Raw genomic sequence first — 14,548 nt, 5'->3', positions numbered from 1 at the left:
CCCGCGCCCAGGCTTCGCCGCGCGCCCGCCGCGGTCCTCTGGCAGAGGCCCGGAGAGGGGTAGGGCTGACTGAGTAGCTTGCCTGACTTGAGTCCCGGCAGCAGTCACTTTTGCGTGTGGCGCGTTGTGGGTCGCCAGAGGCTTACCGGTGCGTGGCGCCGTTCGATCCGCGCCAGAGTGCGGTGAGGTGGAGCGGGCCGGTACCGTCCTGCTTTTGTGTTTCTAACATTCCCACCCCCCGCCCCTGTTGCAGCGAAGGAAACTGGGGCCAGTCGGGTTTTGCAGTGCTGCTCGTGGATTAACCAGACTGACTGAATGGTTTAAGGGTAAACAGGGTACGTTTTATTCAGATGCTTCTGGAACGTCGAAATTCTCTTCTTTGGAAAGAACGATCCCCTCTTTGGGCTTTAGGGGCCCAGATAGAGGCGCAATGATGAGAGGATGTGGTGGTCCACTCTGATGTCAATCTTGAGGGCTAGGTACGTCCCAACATCTTTTTACTACTACTAATTATTATAATAGCTACCATTTGCCGAGTGTTTATTGCATGCCAGGCATTGTACAAAGGCGCTTACATCCATGGTGTCATTTTAATCTTCAACCTTGTGAGGTAGGCACTATTATTATCCCCATTTTCGAGGTGAAGACGTGGAGACTGGCTTATAAATAACTTGGGATCACGGGGCTAGGAAGTGTTGGGAAGGGGATTCAAGCCGTGGTTAATTTCACCGTTATGCGGTTACATCTGTTTAGAAGTCTGTTTCATAAAAATGCCCAACCTCTGTTTGAATTCATTTGCATTTTCTGCCGGTGTAGCCTCTTTATTCATCTTTCAGTATATGAATACTACAAATTCATCTGAAAAATAATCAGAAAATTCACACAAGCGAAAATAATGTGAAAACCAGCTTCTACTGGTGTTAAATAAGCAGTTAACATTTTGGTTATAGTCTTCCAGACATTTTCCTATGCATCATGCCAGTAGATACATTATAATGTAGTTTTACATTTGATGTAAATCAGAAAATCTATTCAGTCGTTTATTCAACAAATGTTTAATGAGCAGACACTGTTATAGGTGCTGAGAATTCAGCAGTGAACAAAACAGTCTCTGCCTCATATAATAGTGGGAGAGATTGACAAGACAGTACACGTATTACTAGATAATAGATAATGTCCAGTAATGTGTCAAGTTTATGAGGAAAAATAAATCAGAATGAAGGGTTAAGAATGATGTGGGCATGGCCTTTTAGCTGAGGTAGACAAGGAAGGCCTCTTAATTGAAAGAGCACATAAGCAGAAACCTAATCATTAAACAAGGAAGGCAGCACGTGGGTTTCCAGAGGGAAACTATTCTAGAAGAGAAGCAGCAAATTGCAGTGGCTCTGACATAGGGACTTGCTTGACTTGTTGGAGAAGAAGCAAGGAGACCGATGTGGCTGCAGCACAGCAAATTAGGGAAATAAGTTGGGAAAAGGCAGAAACCAGATCATGCATCATCTCGTAAGCCATGGTTGGACTTTGCATTTTGGAAGGATGTGGTAGAGTATCATGGAAGGGTTAAGAGCAAAAGAGTAATCGGATTTTTTTTTTTTTTTTTTTGACTGAAGGAAACTTTTATTTAGGGTTTAACAATTCGGAAAACTTATTTTGCCAAGGAGTGTGGATTTGGATTTTATTTATTTTAGAGCAGTTTCTTTGCAGAGATGGCTCATGAAAGACTCCACGATGTGTGGTGTGGGAGGTAATCAGATTTGTTTTGAAAGGATCACTCTGGCAGCTGTGTGGAGAATAGATGGTAGAAACTTTAAAATTACTCTTTAAAACATAAATTTTCCTTTTACACAGCAATCGTTCAACAGATGGTTTATCCACATTGGTGTTTCACCTATGTCTTTACACCTTTGCAACCACTCACATCTTTACGAAGATGAGATAGGGTCAGGCACTTCAGGCCTTTTCTTCATGTCTTTCTCGCCTAAACTGAAGGTTTTTGAGACTGGCTTGGGCATATATCCAGATCTGGACGTCATGATTGTCGAATATGAGTCATCAATGTTGTACTATTGTGGAAAAAACAATCCCCCACATAATCCTGGGATCTATTTGTTAAAAACATAGCATTCAAACACCTGAAAATCATCCTCTGCTTCAATTGATGTTAGGGTCTCATTAGAATTCCAAGTCCCAATTTAGTTATTGTGCTTAAGAAAGATGTGGAGGAATTTAAAATGCACAGTGAGAGAAGGATAACACTGATTAAGGCAATGCTTTTCTGGGGTTTTGCCTTCAGCAATGTAGTGGATAGTGGCATCAATTTTAAGACCAGCTGAAGGGAAGTGAAAGACCAGCTGTGGGAAGAAAAATTAAAATTTCTGTTTTGGATTTGTGTTTTGCAATCTCAGTGGAAATGATATATGTAAATTTAGAGCTCAGAGGAGAGGCTAGAACTAAAGTTGTATAACCGTATTAAAATTATTTCTTTACATGTGTGTCTTCTTTAGACAGAGCTTGAGGACAGACACTGTCTTTTCTTCTTTGTAACTTCACTGCCTTTATATATAAGAAGAGAAGAAGATACCTGATTTCACTGCAGGTCCAAGCACCTGAACATGACTTAAAAGTAAGGTGACCTGCGATGCTAGGGTGGCTCGGTTGGTTGAGCATGGGACTCTTGATTTTTGCTCAGGTCATGATCCCAGGGTCATCGGATCGAGCCCTGCCTCGCTGAGTGTTGAGTCTGCTTAAGATTCTCCTCTCTCTCCCTCTGCCTCTCCCCAGCACTCGCTCTCTCTCTCTCTCTCTCTCACACACACACACACACACACACACACACACACACATACACACACAAAATAAAAGTTTAAAAAAAAAAAAGGGGTGACCATAAGTCCCAATTTGCTCAGGTCAGTTCTTATTTGTTCTTGTCCTCTTATAATTAGTAATATTGTCCCATTTCACTCTCAGAAGCATCTCAGTTTGTACAATAAGTTATATGGCCACTGTTTGTAGAAAGACCTTCAGGGTCTAGAATCTTCCTATTTCTTTGTCAGCACCACCCCATCCTATTCTTCATTTCCCAGCCCAACAGAAATACCTCCATTTCTCCGTATGCACTCTGATACTTCCAGGCTTCCTTTGCCTGGTTCTTCCACCTCAACCTAGACATCGCTTCCTCAGGAACATCTTTCCTGACCCCCCTCCCTGCCCCCAAACTCGGTTAAGTAGCCGCTTTCTCCTCCTCCTCCTCCTTCTTCTTTTACTTTTTAAAATGTTTTTATTTATTTTGAGAGACACACCATGAGTGAGAGAGGGGCAGAGAGAGAGAGGGAGACACAGAATCTGAGGCAGGCTCCAGGCTCTGAGCTGTCAGCCTAGAGCCTGACTCGGGGCTTGAACTCATAAACTGTGAGATCATGATCTGAGCCAAAGTCAGATACTTAGCCAACTGAGTCACCCAGGTGCCCCATAGGGTAGCCTTCTGAACATGTTTCTAGAGCACCTTGTATTCAACTGGTTACAGCCTTTTCTTCCCTCACTAAATATGTCTGTAAAGGAACCTGAAAAAAACTTCATAAGACAGAAATTTACATTAATAATATCCAAGATCAGTTTATGTTGAAGTAATATTTTTGAAGGCTGAACTTTAGGACAGATCGATATCACATCTTCGAAGCCCTTCCATTCTTAAATTTTTTTTAACGTTTATTTATTTTTGAGAGAGAGGGCATGAGCAGGAGAGGGGCAGAGAGAGAGGGAGACACAGAATCTGAGGCAGGCTCCAGGCTCTGAGCTGTCAGCACAGAGCCCAACACGGGGCTTGAACTCACAAACTGTGAGATCATGACCTGAACCAAAGTCAGACGCTCAACTGACTGAGCCACCCAAGTGCCCTGAAGCCCTTCCATTCTTAATGGAGGAAGTTGGCTTTGGAACTTGAAATCCAAGAGGGAAAATTGTATCCTACTCCCAGGGTCTGTCTATGATGTAGGTGCCATTGACCAAGTCCACAATATCTCAGCAGCTCCTCTTCAACTGTTAAGCTGGTGTAATTAAAATCAAGTGCAGGTTCTGAGCTTCCCTCTGTATGGAAATGATTCTCTACCATTTCTAGTTACTCACTTGTTCTGAGTGCTGAAAGTCTTTATGAACTTTATCTCATCTAATACTTATTTTTCCTGTAACTGAGGTGGTTCTTTGCAGTTTGGTATACAAGTAGATAAAAACAGAAAATCTAAAAGTCTATGCCTTCTTGTGGGTTTCAACTTCCTACCCTTTAAACTCTAAGGTATACCCAGTAAATGTAAGTTAGCCAGAGATTTAGGACCTGGGGCAAAGTCCTTTGCCAGTTACAGGGGCTCTTCAAGGCAAGGAATCTTCCATGACATACTTAGTAGAGAGGGTTTCACCCCACAGAAGGCATGAACCTCAAAGATTACAGTTCTTAGCTCTCAGCTCTTTGAGTTCACATGCTGAGTTACTTTCACAGAAGCACAGACTCCTCTGTGGCCCAGCTCAGGACTGGTTCCAGCCTCCTCAGCCTCTGCTGCTGCTTCTTGCATTCAGCAGCATTGCTTTCCTCCTTCCTGCCCATCCTTACTCCTCCCTCCTTATCTTTCTCTTTTTGTGATCACCCTAGTCAAAGGAGTTAAGGGATCAATTATTTTCTTTCCAGAAGGTTCCTAGACTGCTTATTTAACTTGATCCACCCCCGGGCTCTGGGCTGATGGCTCAGAGCCTGGAGCCTGCGTCCGATTCTGTGTCTTCCTCTCTCTCTGCCCCTCCCCCGTTCATGCTCTGTCTCTGTCTCAAAAATAAATAAAAACGTTAAAAAAAAATTTATAACTTGATCCACCCCAATTATGACCAGCCTGTAGAGGAAAGGTTGAAGCACTTCTGCTAATCTGTTTATAGAAATGTAAGGTCTGTGTAGCCCTTTCTCCACATGGTGGCCTGTCAGGATGCTTCTGCATAAGTAAGAGGGTCCTAAAGATCTCAGAGATGAACAAGAAGGAAAAAAATTTTTCCTACAGGGGCCTACTGCATCCTACTTTTACAGATAAGGAAAAATAAGGCTCAGAAAAGTAAAACAAAACAGAACAAAACAAAACAAAAAACGCTTGCCCAAAGTCATTTAGTCAGTGGGTAGCACAGCCAGAATGAAAACCAGACCTGGCGAAATGTAACTAATAAACAGTCCAAATGTAACTTAAAACTGAAGAGTTAGCAGATAATCAGGATTTTCATAATGCCATGGCCATTAAGCAAAGTGTTCATGAATCTGGGCTTTTGCTTCCCACCTCTTCTGCCTCTTCCTCATCACACTGACTTCTTTTTGATCTATACAAAGTGCAAAGTATCTGTCTCAGTCACCAGGCTTCGGGTAGAATCCAAAAAGGTGAACTAGGAATATATTGGTGCTGAGTGACTTCTGTTTATCAGAAAAATTTTAACTACCAAATTTAACTACTACCCTTTACCACCTTCAAGCATTTAAGCAAGCTGTTATCTTTATGTGCTTTTTTTTCTCACGTATAAAATGAAAATTATAGTACCTAATCCATGAGAGTTTTGTAAGAATATGGCTATATGTATAAAATACCTAGTTCAGGGGCTGGCTCAGTTGGTAGAGTGTGCAACTCTTGATTCCAAGGTTATGAGTTCAAGCCTCATGTTGGGTGTAGAGATTACTTAAAAAAATAAATGGGAATGCAAGCTGGTGCAGCCACTCTGGAAAACAGTATGGAGGTTCCTCAAAAAACTAAAAATAGAACTATCCTATGACCCAGCAATTGCACTACTAGGCATTTATCCAGGGGATACAGGTGTGCTGTTTCGAAGGGGCACATGCACCCCAATGTTTATAGCAGCACTGTCAACAATAGGTAAAGTATGGAAAGAGCACAAATGTCTGTGGGCCCAAATTCATCCATCAATGGATGAATGGATAAAGAAGATGTATATATATACAATGGAGTATTACTCAGCAATCAAAAAGAATGAAATCTTGCCATTTGCAACTACGGGGACGGAACTGGAGGGTATTATGCTAAGTGAAATTAGTCAAAGAAAGACAAAAATCATATGACTTCACTCATATGAGGACTTTAAGAGACAAAACAGATGAACATAAGGGAAGGGAAACAAAAATAATATAAAAACAGGGAGGGGGACAACACATAAGAGACTCTTAAATATGGAGAACAAACAGAGGGTTACTGGAGGGGTTGTGGGCTAAATGGGTAAGGGGCATTAAGGAATCTACTCCTGAAATTGTTGTTGCACTATATACTAACTAATTTGGATGTAAATTTAAAAAATAAAATAAAATAATAAAAATAAAAATCTGCTGGATTTTAGAAGCCAAAAAAAAGAACATTTTTTTTAACTATGATGCTCTGAAGTACCAAAATCTGTATTTATGTTATCAGCACAAACCAAATCATTTTAACTTCATTTTAACTACTGAATCAACTGATATGTCTTCCAGTAATGTCACTTTTGAGAGAATTAACTTGTGAAAGCTTTCTTTTCTTCCATGAACTGGATGAAAAAATGGAATCAGTGTTAAAATTCACTGGTTCCTATTTCGAGGAAGTGACGATATTGACCTAAAAGTGACATCACTGAGCAAATGCCTTTTTGCTAATGCATTAATAGCTATCAGTTCATTCTTTGTACATACACAAGAAAATATGAAGTCATAACAAGCAAAAGTAGTATTCATGAAGAAGAGTTATTTAATCTAAAAGAAAAGTCATGTCACTAAAATGATAGGCAAATTGACCTTTGTAGATACAAGTGTTAAATCATTGTCTTTGGTCACCGTCCTAAAATAATAAGTTCTGAAATGGGGAAGCTTCTTAAGCAGATTTGTGTTCTCTGCTATCTGTATTATCAGTGTTATCACTTTGGTGCCATTGGTGGATGGATGGTAAATGTTCACAAACATTTTAAGTTAAACATGGAATGTCAACAATACTGAATAACAAAAATGCATTCATTTTTTTCATGACATATGTGCTTTAGTTTTTTAAACATACTGCTGTCAAAATGACTTAAAAATGAAAATATTACCAAACAATAAAATGAATAGCTATATGCTTACCAAATAAATAAATAAAAATTAAAAATCTAAAAGTAAAATATCTAGTTCATGGTGGGAGTCAAATAAATTATAATTGTAATTCTAATTCTAGAAGTGCTCCATAGGATGACCATGGGGCTTGTTTAGAAGTTGAACTAGGCTAGGTTGGCCAGTGCTCAACATTAGAATTTTTTCATTATTTGAATCATATCTACCTACTAGAAACCTGTAGGTTTCCAGAGCACCAAACAATTAAATAGAATTTCATTTGCTGCTTGCTTCTTTAGCACCTTACTGTTTACAATAAAGAGGGTGTAAATTATCTCACAGGTCACAGAACCAATACATAGTTGCAATCGAGAATGGGTAATCCAGCTTTACCTCTAACACAGAACAAACTTGAGCTATGTCCCATTACTTAATGTAAATAGTGAACAGACTTATGCATTATGAGCAATTAACTATAAGAATCTTCCTTAGAGTACAGTATGAGTACTTTACTATTATAATCAAGTAAAATTTACAATGAGGTTAATCTGATGCGTATTTAATGATATATGTATTTGTTATTGTGCTGCGTGATAATTAGGCCTTAAATGTTAAGCTGTTTCCATAAATGACTAAGTGGTTGTTTTTACATAGCAAAACACATTTTTTAGTGTTTGTCTCCTCACTTTATTAATTTTCTAGAATCTATAATCATGCCAAGGACAATAGTTTTCCCTGACTCTACTGTTTAATCATGCGCGCGCGCACACACACACACACACACACACACACTTTCAAAATGAAACAGCAAGGTTCTCCTCCCAATTTAGCGCTAAAAATAGCTATTGCTCAAGTCTTTCTGTATATATTTTCTCGTTTTAGTTCTTAAAAGCCCATTAAGAGAGGTGTTGTTACTCCCATTTTACTGATGCAGAAACTGATGCTCAGAGAGTAGAAGCAGGCAGCATAGTAGAGATTCAAACTTCTACCTCCAACTTGTAAGCACTACTTTTTACAACCTCAGAAGGTAAGGTGATGGATCCCAACCAAGATATGTAAAGATTTTTAAGAAGTGGACTGGCTCCTGAGAAATACCGAGTACATATAGCATATCCAAAGGGAGAATGAATCGCCTGAAGGAGGGAGGGGTTAGTTAGTAATGGAAGAGTTGAAGCCTATGGAGGCTGACTTTCTGAGTGTCCATTCAAGGAAAAGAGTCTTGGCCAATGAATTTTATGCATAATCACCCTGTTACAGGCTGCTATATTGTAGAGATACTATACCAGCCTAATGCCAACGAATATTTGAATTTTAGAACTTAACCTGCTAGTTCTGATTCCTTAAGAAAGAATTAGTATAGGGGCTAAACTAGTGTTTCTCAAGATTTTTATCATTATTTTCAGCCAGAAAGAGCCTTCTTAACACTTTTTTCCCTAATTGCTTCTTCCCCCAATGAAGTTCTAATACTACAGATCTGCCAGATAGACACCTGTTTATATATTAAAACATATATATATATGTATATATATATATATATGTACATATATATGCAGTATATAAAAAGAGTAAGATTTTTTTTCTGCTACTCAAGAATAAGATTTTTTTCTCTTCCATTGAGAGTGCAAACAATTATACATGAATAAATGCAGCTTCCCATACAGGCTTACCTTCAGGTTCAGGATATGCCAGTTATACAGAGGATAGTATTTTTGTACATATAACAATCATATTGCTAGTTGTAATTGATAAATTTACATATGAGCTTGGTTAGGGTAAACCTGCTGCTAAATATTGGGACCATTCTCTGTGTGTGGAAAAGTTGGGTTTCTAAGCCTATAAAGTAGCCTGAGAGGCCTTCTGACAGTCTGCTAGTCTTCTACAAGTCAACCTACAGAACATATTTTTTTATTTGAAACTTCTAGAACATTCTTATGTGTTCATTTCTCTACTTTGTAAATATTATTTAGCCCTATTCTAGGCCAAGGACTGCGCCAGGACTAATAAAATGGTCTCTGCTCTCAAAAAGATGCTCATTGTCCAGTTGGGGAGACAGATATACATAAAAATAATTGCAACATAATACATGCTGTAACAGAGATGTGCTAGGTACACTAAGGGCTCCAAGGAGGGACTCACCAATTATAGGGAGAATTAACTTCCACTCTGGGAAGTGGTGAGTTAAGTCTTGGAGAAGAGTGGGAAGGAAATTCCAAGTAAAAGGAATTATTCAAAGGCCACAGCATGAAATAGGGTGGCCAGTTTGGTCTATATGACTGGAGTACAGAGAGCAAGAAGGAGGGCCACTGTACTTGATGTTATATGGGTAGACAGAGGTCAGACTGTAGCGGGCTTTGTACTTTACTCAGAAGCCACGGAAAGCCAGTGAAGCATTTTGAATTGGGAAATAACGTTATCACTCATCTGGGTTTTAGACCTGAATCTCTCTGGCAGTGATGTGGACTGAAAAGCAACAAAATGAAAGGCCAGGGGTTTTAGCAGTCCAAGTAAGGGATGGATGATGAGGGCTTGAACTAGCTCCATTAGAATGGGGATGAAGAAGAAGAAATGGAATGGACTTAAAGTGTTTAAGAAGCAATTAATGGATTAGGGGAGAAAAGTGAGAAGTAATAGAATTACAGATAATTTTCAAATGTCCAGCATGGTTGACTAGATGGATGATGGTGCTGTTTACCAAGAAAGGGACCATCAGGCAAAGAGCAGACCTGAAGGGGAAAGGGCAGGCTTTGTTCTGGATATGTTGAGTTTGAGGTGTCTGTAGGATGTACAGGTGACCTTCACTAGGCAGATTCAAAAGCTAAAGGAGAAGTCTGGGTCAGATACACAGATTAGGGAGTTAGCACAAATTGCTGGAAATTTTGAAGCCACAGGAGAGGATGAGATTGCCTGAGTTCATTGAATAGAGAAAAGAGAAACTATGGGTAAAAAATAGAAATTTGGATGACAACAGGTAAGACACAGAGGAAGAGCCCATGATCCAGAAGGGAGAAGTAGATGTAAGAGAAGTGACAATAAAGATGGGAGGTTGGGGGTAGTCAGCAGAGCATTATTCAGACCCTGTAGGCCCTAAGCACTGAAAACATGGTGCTTCTCATTTAATTTTAAATAAAAATATTGGGGTGCCTGCCTGGCTCAGTTGGTAGAACATGTGATTCTTTTATTTTTTTTATTTTTTATTTATTTTTTATTTTTAATTTTTAGAGAGAGAGCAAGAGAGCCCACGAGCAGGGGAGAGGGGCAGAGGGAGAGTGAGAGAGAATCCCAAGCAGGCTCCATGCTAAGCATGTGGGGCTTGATCCCATTACCCTGGGATTGTGACCTGTGCTAAAATCGAGAATAAGACACTCAACTGACTAAACCACCCAGGCACCCCAAGCATGCAATTCTTGATCTTGGGGTTGTAAGTTGGAATCCCACTTTGGGAATAGAGTTTATTTGAAAAATTTTTTTAATCTTTAAAATAAAAATGTTGTAAGATATAAAGTGTGTGTAAGGAGAGTCCAACAAAGTTCTAATTTTTTCCTTTGGTGACCTCTCTGCTTATATCTTCTTTACTATTATTTTGCTGCCCCTGACTTGTTAGTTCCCTAAGTACATGTTTATTTACCTACTCAGTAATCTAGGAATATAGCACTAAAGTACATCAAAGAAAATGAATTCATCAACAGTGCCAAATATTACAGAGAAGTCAAAGATAAAGGTTAAAAAAATTCTCTTTGGGAAAAAAAAGGTACCAGTTATACAAGCATATGGAAAGACAGATGTAACAGAATAAAATGTATAGAAGTATACCAAAATAAATATAGAAATTTAATATATAATAAAGGTATGCTACTGAATAAACGGTGCAGACAATTGGATAACCATCTGGAAAAAATAAATGCCAGTGTGTACCTCACATCAAGATAAACTCTAAATGGGTTAAATATTTAAATAAAAATATAAAAATTAAAAGCAGAAAATATGAGAAAATTCCTTTAGAATCTTGACACAGCTGCAGAACTAGGGACATGATGTAAGTTAAACAGGCATGGTCCCCTGTTCTTAGTGTAGCTCACCTATGAGAGAGGCTCCCATCAAATGCCACAGGAAAACAATTACAAACAGATGAATACCACGGAGGAAATTTACACCATAAACCTAATGGAGTTTGGGAGGTCAAGGAGGGCTCTATGAAGTAGGTGGCCGTTAAGCCAATATCTGAGAGATGAGTAGGAGTTAAATAGGCAAACAGTAGTGAAGGAAGGGGAAGGCGGAGGCTAAGGGAGTGGAAACAGTGTATGAGGCACAGAGAACATCATAGTCTCTGAGACAAGCAGGAAGGAAGCCAGGCCACTGTGGCCAAAGCTAGAGTATGGGGAACAATGCCGGGAGATGAGGCTGGAGAGGAAGACAGGCTAGACTATTTAGGGCCTTAGCTGTCTCGTTAAGGATTTTGGGCTTTGTCCTGATAGCAGTGGGAAGTCACTGGATAGTTTTGAGCGGAAGAGTAACACGATCAAATTTGCATGTTGAAAAGCTCATTCTGGCTACAGGGTGGAGAACCGTGTGCAGATTAAAGAGAGGCAAGAGAGCAACCATGGGGAAATAGAGGCCCTTGTGGTAGTTTAGGCCAGCAATGTGCTCCTTAACCTACTTGTTTTCCTAACATTACTTTAGCAGAAGACAGAGCCTTTATTCTTATGTAGTAGAGGTGTAGGATGGATGTGGAGGAAATGTTAGCTCTTGCTACTATCTGCAGTTAGAGGATAAGAGGTATCCTTTTAATCCTTAATCCCCCAGGAAGAATAAGTGGGTAGGAGACAAAGGATTTCATTGAAAGTATAGATATGGGAAATTATTTCCTATCTAGGTGGGAAGAAGGGAGCTGAAAGGGTAAACAGTGACAACACAGAAAAGGAGGCCACGCTTCCCTAATGGCACATGGACTGTGTTCTGTCAAAAGTCCATCTTCCCTGTGCTTAGCCAAATAAAAATGTTGGGCAAAGATACTTTATGGTTTACCCTGGAGAGCTCTGTGCTTTTTAGTGGAAAATAGACCAAAGAGTTTAGCTATTGCTGCTGCATGTTGCAATTCTTTTCAACACTGTGGAGTCCTTACAAATGTCTAGGAAAAAAATATCTAAATAAATCATTCTGAAATTGAACCTGTGCATTACTTAGCCGTTTTAATTTCAGAATAAGACAATGACAGGTAGTAGTAGCTTTGTGAGACCTGCTTTTTTTCTCTTCCAGCCATAAAGAATTGAATAGGGTGGGAACATTCCGACAACCCAGCTACCTTATTTTGTCATGTATGGGTTGGCAAAGCAGAGTCCTTCAAGATGGGAGTCCTTGAAATCCTTCTAAGAAATATGTTCAGTTTTGTGGGAGTTTTAAGTGTGTCAGATAGCTTTTTATTTTTTAACTTATTTTTATTTAAGTTTATTTATTTTTGAGCGGGGCAGGGGTGGGGTGAGGCAGATGAAAGAGGATCCCAAGTGGGCCCTATGCTGACAGCAGAGAGCCTCGAATGGGGCTCAAACTCATGAACCATAAGATCATGACCTGAGCCGAAGGCAGATGCTTAAGTGAGGCACCCAGGCGCCCCTCAAATAACTTTTTAAATGCAGTCATAGAAGGCAAAGTCAAAACAAATTCGTGGAGCCAAATGGGATTTCCAGAGCTTCAGAGCCTGCAAGTTGTTTGTTTATGTGTAAATCTGCATGTTGAGGAATAACATCTTAGAAATACGCTTTTGATCATAGCATGTTTCACAAAGGATTAGTGTCCAAAAATATGACCAAGAATACAGACTTCTATAACTCAATAAAAATGACTAACTTGGGTGCCTGACTGGCTTAATCAGTAGAGCATGCGACTCAATCTCAGGGTTGTGAGTTCAAGCCCCACGTTGAGTTTAGAGATTACTTAAAAATAAAATCTTAAAAAAAAAAAAAAAAAGGACTAACAATCCAAATGAAAAAAGGGAAAGGTTATAAGCAAGCAGGAGAAAACCTGGGGATGAATTCAGTGTCTCTTCTGTTGAATGTTTGATTCTTCTAGGGAGCAATAAGGACTTTATAGTATAGTCTGCACTGTTACTCTTCTTTTCTGGTACATTAGGGAGAAGTAGTGACCTGAATAAATCCTTGGAGAGTCTTCTCAACATCATCTTATTATGTGGATACCATGACACTATACCTCTAAACATATTCTTCTCCATCCTATTTCATAATAATTTTAGAAAATAGATTTAAAACAGGACAGAATGTGACTGTTGAGAATGCTTTTCCCCCCCTTTAGGCCAGTAATATGTACAGACTTCACATTTGTTTGCATTTGCTTATTTTACATTTATTTGTGCCCACTTTTTTCAGAGGACGAAGTTAGTAACTTCAGCCACTGGGTGGCGCAAATTCACAAGTCTGGTAAAAGTTTGTGCATTACAACCCATGGCTCACCCATTGCTACATGGTACCACATTAAGGAAGTTTAGTTAAAAGGCTTTGGAAACCTGAAATTTAACTGTAGGTATGGGTCCAAGTTCCCTAGGAATTCAGATTAAAGGAAATTTCTGCTATTAGATGCTTGGTAAGTCAGGTCACTAAATAAGGAAAGGAAAAAGAAAAGTGATAGAATAAGAAACAGAGAAAGAAAGATGAAGAGATAAATATGAGAGAAAAGAATATAAGTTCAGAGAGATGAATTCAAATGTTACCAACAATTCTAGGATGGCCTCTCATTGGTTTGCATCTACCTGGTAACCAAAAGCAGTTTTGATTGAAAATAAAGATACCTCAAAAAAATAAAATAAAGATTACCTTGTTTTCTTCTAGAAAGTTATGCTACCCTCAGCTATCCATTTAGTGCTATGACATTATCAACATTTTTTTTGAGTGTCTGCTATGAATATAGTACTTTGTTGGTTGGATTCAAAATAATATAGACAAATTAACACAGCAACTACAGGCCTTAAGCATAAGAACTAGACAGTGTACATAAAAAGATAGATGGTGACTCAGGGCAGCATGGGGGCCATCTTGTGAGCTCCAGAAATAGAATCATTTCTGAGAGGGGAGGGGAAGTATGGATGCAGGAGTGGAGGATCAGAGGGGGAGGGAGGGAGGGGCCATAAGACTGTCAACCTGTCCAAGGCAAAGAAAAAAAGAAGGATTCCTAGCTCCTAGTCATAAGTACATACAGCAACTCTTCCTTGGAACATGGCTATTTCTGGACATAAACATAGGAAAAATGCTCAAGGTCAGAATCTGCTAAACACTGCTTAATGAAGCTCTAAAGTAAGAAGGGTGGGGATAGAGAATGATTAGGATAGAGCCCTCCTTAAGTCCCTCTCTAATTAGTAACTGAGAAAAGGAGGGGTGCTCAGGGCCTGCTCAAGGCCTTTCTCAGGTCCAGAGAATAGGTCGCTTTGATTTTTGAGATCACAGGTATATAAATGAATCACAGGTTAAA

At 39.4% G+C, this 14,548-nt stretch overlaps 1 protein-coding gene across 1 annotated transcript in view; it reads left to right on the top strand.

Annotated features, from left to right (window-relative positions):
• Positions 1 to 14: 14 nt before the first annotated feature.
• ACACA (acetyl-CoA carboxylase alpha) overlaps positions 15 to 14,548 on the top strand; it is a 283,001-nt gene continuing 268,467 nt past the window's right edge. Inside the window, exon 1 of the mRNA XM_040455131.1 lies at positions 15 to 479. The gene's annotated coding sequence lies outside the window, so the exon portion shown is untranslated. The remainder of the gene's footprint in view (positions 480 to 14,548) is intronic.

Source organism: Herpailurus yagouaroundi, unplaced genomic scaffold, assembly GCF_014898765.1.
Source record: "Herpailurus yagouaroundi ecotype Mexico unplaced genomic scaffold, PumYag 215, whole genome shotgun sequence".
Taxonomy (NCBI): Eukaryota; Metazoa; Chordata; class Mammalia; order Carnivora; family Felidae; genus Herpailurus; species Herpailurus yagouaroundi.
Note: the sequence above shows the minus strand (reverse complement) of the source record. Positions and strands in the feature narration are given on the sequence as shown.